This window comes from Piliocolobus tephrosceles, chromosome 2 (genome assembly GCF_002776525.5).
Source record: "Piliocolobus tephrosceles isolate RC106 chromosome 2, ASM277652v3, whole genome shotgun sequence".
Taxonomy (NCBI): Eukaryota; Metazoa; Chordata; class Mammalia; order Primates; family Cercopithecidae; genus Piliocolobus; species Piliocolobus tephrosceles.
The window spans coordinates 38,768,550-38,778,702 of NC_045435.1; the positions used below are offsets into that span (position 1 = coordinate 38,768,550).

At 41.1% G+C, this 10,153-nt stretch overlaps 1 pseudogene; it reads left to right on the top strand.

The window, feature by feature from the left end:
* Window positions 1-1,916: 1,916 nt before the first annotated feature.
* On the top strand, window positions 1,917-4,218 carry LOC111541998 (annotated as a pseudogene).
* Window positions 4,219-10,153: the final 5,935 nt, after the last annotated feature.

Here is a 10,153-nt window from a genome sequence, read left to right on the forward strand (position 1 = left end):
AGAAATAAGATTTTTTGGTTTTAAAGTATAAGAAGGTATGAGAAAAATGTTTAAGGTGAAATAAACCTATGTTTCCAAGTGCGATGAATTAGCTAGTGACAGAGTGTGTTCCCCTATAAAATAAGCAGAAAATTAGAACAAAATAGAGGAGCCATCTATTTTAAGGCAGAAAAGGGCTTCTGAGTTAGCAAGAACTGAAGGAGCTAAAACTCCAGAGAGGGAGAATCACAGCTAGGGAGAGCTGAGTTCTGCAGCCACTGTGCCCAGGGGTCATTTGCTGATTCTGTGCTTGGTCAGGAGACTGATAACCCCAGGCCTTGCACCCATGGAAGACCACTGCTGGGAGGCAGAGGCCAGGAGGGATATGGGAGGAGATTTAGAATGTCTCCACAGAATATCTGTGAAATTACAGGGATGCACGGGGCTGGAGTCTAAAAAGAGAAACAGAAAATCTCTGAAGTAGAACAGAGCCTTCAGCAGTCTTGTGACGACAAAGATTAGAATTCTGGACCCACCAGGTGGAAGAGCATGGAGAATACACCAGGATTTCTGCTGAAAATCCTGAAGAAGCAGGAGTAAAATTAATGCAGGCTGAACCTTACTAAGGATGCAACTCAGCCTCAACTCACCACAGTGCATAGAGGATTCAGGTGACCAGTCACCAATTAGAAACAAGATGCTTTATAAAATTAATATAATTTTTATTGTATGTGGAAAAAAATAAATGAGCAAGAACATCAAAGAGTATTTCAGATTCAAAAAGAGTGATAAGAAGAATTTGTCCTAGCAGACATTTAACGTCCTGGTAACAAATTTGAAACACTTGGTATACAGGAATATCAATAATGAGAATATTTGAAAGATCCAAGCTTTCCACTACACTCTGCAAAAAAAAAAAAAAAATCCAGGTAGATTGGGAGTTAAACACTTTTAAAATAAAAACAAATACACACATATAAAAGACTAGTACTAGGGGTAATCACTTTTTGACTGTTGATGGAATATGAATGAAAAAAAGATGGACAGGTTCATTACTTAGATAGCTTTATCTTTGATGGAATGAATACCAATAAAGCTGAAATTTAAAAATTCAGAAGGCTGGAGAAAAGATTTGCACATGAAGACAAAAGTTCAATAACTAAAAAGTATGAAGAGTGCATATAAATAGGTAAAATACCAACTGTCTATGAAACAAATGATTAAAAAACAGTTCATACAACAAGAAACACTGTCGATAAATCATAATTTTAAAACTATTCAACTTTGTTGGTAAAATAACTGCAAATTAAACCTACTGTGAAGTTTCATTTTGTGCCTTAAAAAAATTTAGAAAAACTTTTAAAAAGTTATAAAAGCCAAAGCCTGCAAAGCTTCGGGAAGCAGATATGCTCATGCATTAATGATAGCAGTGTAAATTGATTCAATCTTCCTGAAGGGCAAAATGGTACTTTATTGAAAGAATCATAAATATGCCTAACCCCTGACCAAGTAATAGAATTTATCCTGAGGAAATAATGTTTAATAAAAAGTATATGTATATATAATGTTTATTTTATGATGGTAAAACATTGGAATAAAGCTAAGAGCCCAACAATACAGATATATAGAATGAAACTCACTATGGCATATCAAAATGACATACTGTAGTGATATACTAAAAATGATGAATATGAAGATGCTATAGGAAATAGAAAATATTTGGATAAATCATGTTACATAAAAGGAAGAATACCAAATTGAACATATACACCCATTATGCCTATAACAGAACCATGAATATACATGAGCAAAGTGAGAAAATGACACACCTAGGAAATGTTTCTAGCTGGGTTAAGATCAACAGAGTTGTAGTGAATTATTCTGTCAAGTTGTTAAAACATTAGATTTCCCTTTGCGTTCTCTTTCCTTTTCCTAACATGGCGGCCTCAGCAAAAAAGAAGAATAAGAAGGGGAAGACTATCTCCCTAACAGACTTTCTGACTGAGGATGGGGGACTGGTGGAGGAAGGAGCTGCTTCGAAACCAGTCAGCTGGGCTAATGAAACGGATGACCTGGAAGATGTTTCAACAACTTGGCACAGTAATGATGACGATGTGTATAGAGCGCCCCCAACTGACCGTTCCATCCTTCCCACTGCTCCATGGGCTGCTCGGGAACCCATTTTCTACCGGAGCCGTCTTCCCAAATCGCCAACCTACACTGCTTTTCTAGGGAACCTACCCTATGATGTGACAGAAGAGTCAATTAAGGAATTCTTTAAAGGATTAAATACCAGTGCAGTGCGTTTACCACGTGAACCCAGCAATCCAGAGAGGTTGAAAGGTTTTGGTTATGCTGAATTTGAGGACTGAACAGGATTCCCTGTTCAGTGCCCTGAGTCTCAATAAAGAATCTCTAGGTAACAGGAGATTTCAAGTGGACGTTGCTGATCAAGCACAGAATAAAGACAGGTGTTTGGACGAAGGGAGGCAAGATGGTGCACTTCCGGGTTCTTCTTCACCACCAACTCTTCCCGCCAGCGCAAAAATGCAGCCGGCGCCGGGAAGGTGCAGATCAACTGGGCATGCGCCAGGTGACGTCAATCCGAAGAGACCAAGATTTACCTGGTCGCACCTGTGGAACGCCCCCCACAGGCCCGTGCCCTGCCTATTGCCCTCCCACTCCTAGAAAAGCCGCTCTCGGCCAGTGAGCCACGCGGCCTTCCTGAGTCTCTCACTCCTGTCGGGATGTCAGGACAGCAGGAACTCCGTCGGAGAGCCCCACCAGGGGACTCTGCCGGCCTTCTCTGCCGGAGGCCGACAGACCTCTTCTCCACACCTTAGGTGACGAAAATAAATTTGCAGTTTTGCTCCTACCCTTGCCTGGTCACTGGTTCTTTTGTATGCGCTCTGCTGGTCTTAGAAAAACAAATCAACAGGGACAATCTTTCTTTTGGCCATGAGAGAAATCGGAATTTTGACAAAACAGATACAGACTGGGGCTGGTCTTGCTACAGACAGCTTTGATGACTGCTTTCCCAGAAGAGGTGATGATTGCTTTGGAGACAAGTATCGAGATCGGTATGAGTCAGACCGGTATCGCGATGGGTATCGGGATGGGTATCAGGATGACCCACAGTGGGATATGAGATCGATATGGCGGCCAGGATCGCTATGATGACCCAGGCAGCAGAGACTTTGATAGAGGCTATGATTCCCAGATAGGCACTGGCAGAAGAGCGTTTGGCAGTGGGTACCGCAGGGATAATGACTACAGAGGAAGCAGGGACCGCTCTGAAGACCTATCCAACAGATGCGATGATCGGTCGTGGAGCCCCAGAGATGATTACTCTCAGGATGATTATATGAGTGATGATAGAGGCCCCTCCCAAAGATCCAAACTGAATCTAAAGCTTCAGAGTACTCCTAAGGAAGATGATTCCTCTGCTAGTACCTCCCAGTCCAGTCGAGCTGCTTCTACCTTTGGAGGGGGAAAGCCGGTTGACACAGCTGCTAGAGAAAGAAGTAGAAGAACTGCTACAGAAGGAACAAGAGAAGTTGCAGCGTCAGCTGGATGAGCCATAACTAGAACGATGGCCTCGGGAGAGACACCCAAGCTGGTGAAGTGAAGAAACTCAGGAACGGGAATGGTCGCGGACAGGAAGTGAGTCATCGCAGACTGGGACTTCCGCCACACCCAGCAGAAATGCGCGAAGGAGAGAGAGTGAGAAGTCTCTAGAAAACGCAACACTCAATAAGGAGGAAGATTGTCACTCTCCAACTTCTAAACCTCCCAAACCTGATCCTACCTGACCCAAAGGTAATGCCAGCCCCTCCACCAAAGGAGAATGCTTCGGTGAAGCAAAGTTCTAACCCTCCTGCTCCATTTCAGAACTCAGACACAGAGCAGCAATCCCCTACAAGTGGTGGGGGAAAAGCAGCTCCAGCTCAATAATCTGAGGAAGGACCAGCAAGGAAAGATGAAAGTAAAGTGGATGGGATGGATGTCTCAAAAGGCCAAACTGGGAACTCTAGCTGTAGTCCAGGAAATGGAGGGAACAAAGAGCACTGGAAGGAGTCAGATGGGAAAGATGGCAAAAAGGATCAAGACTCCAGATGTACACCTGAGCCAAAGAAACCTGAGGAAAATCCAGCTTCCAAGTTCAGTTCTGCAAGCAAGTATGCTGCTGTCTCTGTTTCTGGTGAAGATGCAAACAAGGGAGAAGATTACGCCCAGTAGACCTTGACATCCTGTGCTTTCTCCTAGTTTCTCTCCACCCTGGAACATTCGAGAGCAAATCAAACCTCTATCCAAACAAGATAAAATAAAACTCACCATCTCCTGGAGACTCTTCTTACCTTTTTTTTTTTTTTTTAAATGAAATTACTTTGCATGCTGCTGCAGCCTTTAACGTATTGAAGTAACTGGAGAATCGCCAATATAGCCAGAGAGAAAGAGACTACAGCTTTTTAGTGGAAAAGTTGTGGTGCGTTATGTCACCATGCAGTTGCCAGTGTGATTAGTGCCTAGGGGCCTCCATTTAGCAGAAATGGTAATGACGGCGATATAAGGTCTGGAATCTGGTTGGTAGGGGAAGGAGGTATAAGGAAAAGTGTGAGATTTCTGCTTTTTAGTTTTATCCTGTTGTGGCATATATGAATTCTCAAACATTATCTGAATAAATTTTTCACTCTTGGAAAGGTAGATTTAGCCTCAAGTTGTTTTAGTCTTGAGGAGGCTGCTAACCCCTCCTGTTATTTAATTCTGAGTTTTGGGGGCCAGTCTAGGGGGAATGCTTTTATTTTTTTTTTTACCCCCCAGAGGGGTAGTTGGGAGTGAGTCTATAGGCCATAAAGAATAGGACTGCATTGGACCAAAATAAATGGGAAAATCGTGGTTTGAAAAGAAGCTTTTGGGAGGTAATGAGTCATTTTGCATCAGGTAATAGGGGAAAATTGTGTGACCTCCAGCAAACACAAGAATGGTTATTTCCTGGAGCCGGAAGCACTTGGGGGTCATGATAATTCCCAATGTTTTGTGTGTCCTGGTTTTACCCTTTCTAAACACTGTCCTTTTTGAAAGTTCGAATATATCCACATTCTGTTGAAACGTTGAAACTTTAAAAATTTAGACTCTTGTCATCTTAAGCTCTTCATGCTGCTCTTAACCTACCAAAAAGCAGTCTCTAAGTCACACAGATGACCCCTTGGGCATTTTCTCTCTCAGCCATGGAGAACTGTGAAAGGAAGAATTGCTGCTTTTCTCAAGCAAATCAGTTTCTTGATGCCTTTTGGTTCTCACTCCTTGCCTGCTCCTGGACGCTTTGACCCCTTTTATAGATCAGAGTGCTCTAGGGTAATGGATGGTCTTGGGTGGTGAATAAAGGTGGATAAATAGGGACAGGGAAAGTTAAATTGGGAGCCTTTCTTACAACCTTGATGGTTTTGTTTTCCTCCAAGTTTCCTTCTCCACTCAAATGCCACACCAATGCTTGCTGGATTTATGAGGTGGCCAGACCAATGGATTGTTTTTTCTTTTTCTTTTCCTTTTTTTTAAGCTTCCCTTGAGAGAATAAATGGTAATGGAGAGAACAATTTAAAAAGGTCCTGGTTTCTCTTGCAACACAGTAGCTAAATTTGCCTGCTTTTATGTGCATTTTTGTAGGGATCAGCCTGGTAGACAGTATTAACAGAGAAATAACACCTTGATCTTGGTTTGCAAGCACTTCTCCCACCAGTCCTAGATTAGGCCCTGTTCAGCCATGCAGGGGTGTTGGTTTATGCATGCTGCAGCAGTGGGCGTAATGGATATAATTTACCTGGTGGATAAAGGTGTGTACCTAATGAATTTAAATAATTAGCGTGGACTGGCTAGTAGCTAAGAAGTGAGCTTTTAAAGAGATACTGAAGATTGGACTTTTTTTTTTTAAGAAAAAAACAACATTGATTGTAGATAATGAGAAGCTAGGGTTTGCCCCCTTCATGTCTACTCTCCCTCCAAATAGATGCCAAACTGTTTTTCCCTCTCCCCTACCTTACCCCCCTGTTAAAATAGAAATGGGGATTGATTAATGTCCCGCTCCTGAATACATGTAAAATTTGAAAATGATTTGTAATGTTAGACTTATTATATGGGAGATGTCCAGAAATGTAAAATCCCATCCTTTGGGTTGTGAGTTTTTTGTTTCCTCCAAAAAAATCTGATCTTAAAAAAAAATTAGATTTTTTAAAAACTTTAATATTGCTACGATGAGATTGTCTTTGCAGGACATTGAATTGGCTTATAAAAACAGAGATTTTGCTGCCTTCCTAAACTGCACAGATGGACAGATGACAGTGTTTCTATTTAGTTATAGGAACTTTGTTGAATCTATATTTTGATAGAAAGATAAAAGGCCAGGCCGGGTGTGGTGGCTCACGCTTGTAATCCCAGCACTTCGGGAGGCTGAGGCAGGCAAATCCCCTGAATTCAGGAGTATGAGACCAGCTTGGCCAACATGGCAAAAACCCCATCTCTATTTAAAATGTAAGAATTAGCTGGATGTGGTAGCATGAGCTTGTGATCCCAGCTACTTGGGAGGCTGAGACAGGAGAATTGCTTGAACCCAGGAGGCGGAGGTTGCAGTGAGCAGAGATGGTGCCACTGCACTCCAGCCTGGGCGACAGACTGAGACTCTATCTCAAAAAAAAAGAAAAAAAAAAAAAGAAAGAAAGAAAAGGAAAGAAAAGAAAAGAAAAGGAAAAGAAATTTAATTTCTGTGTCCGTAACAGAGTTGTACTGAAACACGACCATACTCACTTGTTTATGTACATTCTATGGCTGCATATGGGTGACTATGAATCAAAAATTAAAAATCTAATTCTCTCAGGTGCACAAGAGGAAAGGAAACTCTCCTCCCATTTTTATTTTTGAAAATTTGTCATTGTTAATTTTCTCTTGGCCTTTTTGGGATGTATCAAAATCTCTTTTGAAGGCTTTTTTTTTTTTAAGCCTCTTGCCAGTTTTACAACCCGGGAATGTTTTCTCAAAGACCTGGGAGTCATCTCTTTAAATTGTAATCATCAAGGAAGATGGTGCCCCATCTCCCAGTTTCCACGGGAGGGCAGGAGCCTGACTTCAGCTGACATCTGGCTCCAAATCATAACTACCTACTTGTCATAGAAATACGAGAAATTTTATTATTTCTTCAGATAAAGACAATTAACTAACACACATGGCCATCCCAATTACTGGGTGGTTTAGGATGACCTATGTGTGACAAATGGTATTGTCAAGTCCTCTCACTTGAAGCTAGTTATCAATTGAGAACATGTGTGTAATGGGGTGTATCTACTGGACTACGTAAAAAGGCGAGATTTCTTTCTATCTTTGAAATCTTTTTAGTGGACTGCCTGTGATAAGCATCACATTCTGGTTTAATGCTTATTTGATAACTATTTTTTTTTTTTTCTCTTCTGCCTTGTGGAGAGGTTTTCCGGGTCAGCAGGAGATTTAGCTTTTAATTATATTTCCCTAACAGCTGCTTCTGGTCTAGGATGGCAGAATTGAGTAGTTGCAACAGAGACCATATGGCCTACATAACCTAAACTATTTATTCTCTAGCTCTTTAAGGGAAAAGTTTGCAGTCAAACCTTGGCTAGGTAACTAGATGTGTATGCAAGATAATTAAAGAAAGTTAAATTATTTAGTATAATAAAGTGAGGGATTTTGAGTTTGTATAGGTGGCTTAAAGAGAAGCAGTAGGGGCCTGGGAACATGGGGAAGGGGGTGATCAGAAGAGGTGGATCTTAGGGCAAGCGGTCGCAAACCCAAATGTCTAGAGGGGCTGGGATGCCAATGAGCAAAGTGAGCCAAATGGAAATTTGAGTGAACTGGAGCCCGGACCCTTGGTTGCAGCTCATGGCAAACCATCTGACTTTTTGTTTGTTTGTTTTTCCCCAGATAAGCTGTAAATCTGAGGTTTTATATGAAGACTCACACTTTTAAAATGTTAGCATCTAATTTGAATTTTTCAAAAGCAGGTCTCAGGGCAGGTTTGTTTGGTGGTCACCAACTTGTGACTTCTGATCTCAAATTGGGGAGTCAGGGAGGACCTCTCCATGTTAACTGTTAAGTGGTTTGGGCAGGAATTGCTTGATAAATTAATTCCTAGAAATAATTATGTGTGAACTTTGACCTGGGAGTTGATTTCTACATTGAGATGTAATTAATCTTCACTAAGTATGTTAGTGAGCATTTGGGGTAAGAAATGGCGTAGTATTTCTAGAGTAGAAGCAGCTGAAAACAGGACCACAGAGGCAGGAGTCACAGAGAATATTTAGTTGTGGACTTTCTCTGGAAAAATGGAGGCCCCTGAAAACAGATACTGCAGAGAGCTCTAGGCCTTTCCACGGTGCACTGAATGGGGATTTCGGACATTTTATTCAGATATCAAGTGAAATACAATTCAAAGAGGATAGAGAACTTAGGATAATGATTGACATTTAGCAAGCCCTCCGTAAATCTTAGCTCTTGTAATTAACTATTGTTTTCTAGAATATGTATGGAAACCCAGATCACTTGGCCAGGATGCAACACCTGCCAAGAAACAAAGGAAACTCAATCACTTTTCAAATCCAAAGGAAAAGATTGGAGTATGTGTGGTTTAAAAAATGTCTGCACTGAAGCAGGAGGATCAGTTGAGCCCAGGAGTTCAAGACCAGCCTGACAACACAGCAAGACTCCATCTCTATAAAAAATTTAAAAATTAACTAAGTGTGCTGGCATGTGCCTATAGTCTCAGCTACTCAGGTGGCTGAGATGGGAGGATTACTTGGGCACAGGAGGTAGCGGCTGCAGTGAGCCATGATTGAGTCACTGCACTCCAGCCTGGGCAAGAAAGTGAGACCCTGTCTCAAAAAAATAAAAAATGAAAAGAAAAGAAAAATGTCTACAAATTATTATTATTATTTATAGTTTAAGTTCTAGGATACATGTGCACAACATGCAGGTTTGTTACATAGATATACATGTGCCATGTTGGTTTGCTGAACCCATTAACTCGTCATTTACATTAGGTATTTCTCCTAATGCTACCCCTCCCCCCTCCTCTTCCCCATGACAGGCCCCCATGTATGATGTTCCCCACCCTGTGTCCAAGTGTTCTCATTATTCAATTCCCACCTATGAGTGAGAACATGTGGTGTTTGGTTTTCTGTCCTTGTGACAGTCTGCCCAGTTTCCAACTTCATCCATGTCCCTGCAAAGGACATGAACTCATCCTTTTTTATGGCCGCATAGTATTCCATGGTACATATGTGCCACATTTTCTTAATCCATTCTGTCATTGATGGACATTTTGGTTCGTTCCAAGTTTTTGCTATTCTGAATAGTGCCACAACAAACATCTGTGTGCATGTATCTTTATATTAGCATGATTTATAATCCTTTGGGTACATGCCCAGTAATGGGATCACTGGATCAAATGGTATTTCAAGTTCTAGATCCTTGAGGAATTGCCACACTGTCTTCCACAGTGGTTGAACTAATTTACACTCCCACCAACAGTGTAAAAGCATTCCTATTTCTCCACATCCTCTCCAGCAGCTGTTGTTTCTTGCCTTTTTAATGATTGCCATTCTAACTGGTGTGAGATGGTATCTCATTGTGGTTTTGATTTGTATTTCTCTGATGGCCAGTGATAATGAGCATTTTTTCATGTGTCTGTTGGTGGCATAAATGTCATTTTTTGACATATCCTTTGTTCATATCCTTTGCCCACTTTTTGATGGAGTTGATTGTTTCTTTCTAGTAAATTTGTTTAAGTTCTTTGTAGATTCTGGATATTAGCCCTTTGTCAGATGGGTAGATTGCAAAAATTTCTCCCATTCTGTAGGTTGCCTGTTCACTCTGATGGTAGTTTCTCTTGCTGTGCAGAAGCTCTTTAGTTTAATTAGATCTCATTTATCTATTTCGGCTTTTGTTGCCATTACTTTTGGTGTTTTAGTCATGAAGTCCTTGCCCATGCCTATGTCCTGAATAGTATTGCCTAGGTTTTCTTCTAAAGTTTTTATGGTTTTAGGTCTAACATTTAAGTCTTTAATCTGTCTTGAATTAATTTTTGTATAAAGTGTAAGGAAGGGATTCAGTTTTAGCTTTCCACATACAGCTAGCCAGTTTTCCCAGCACCATTTAT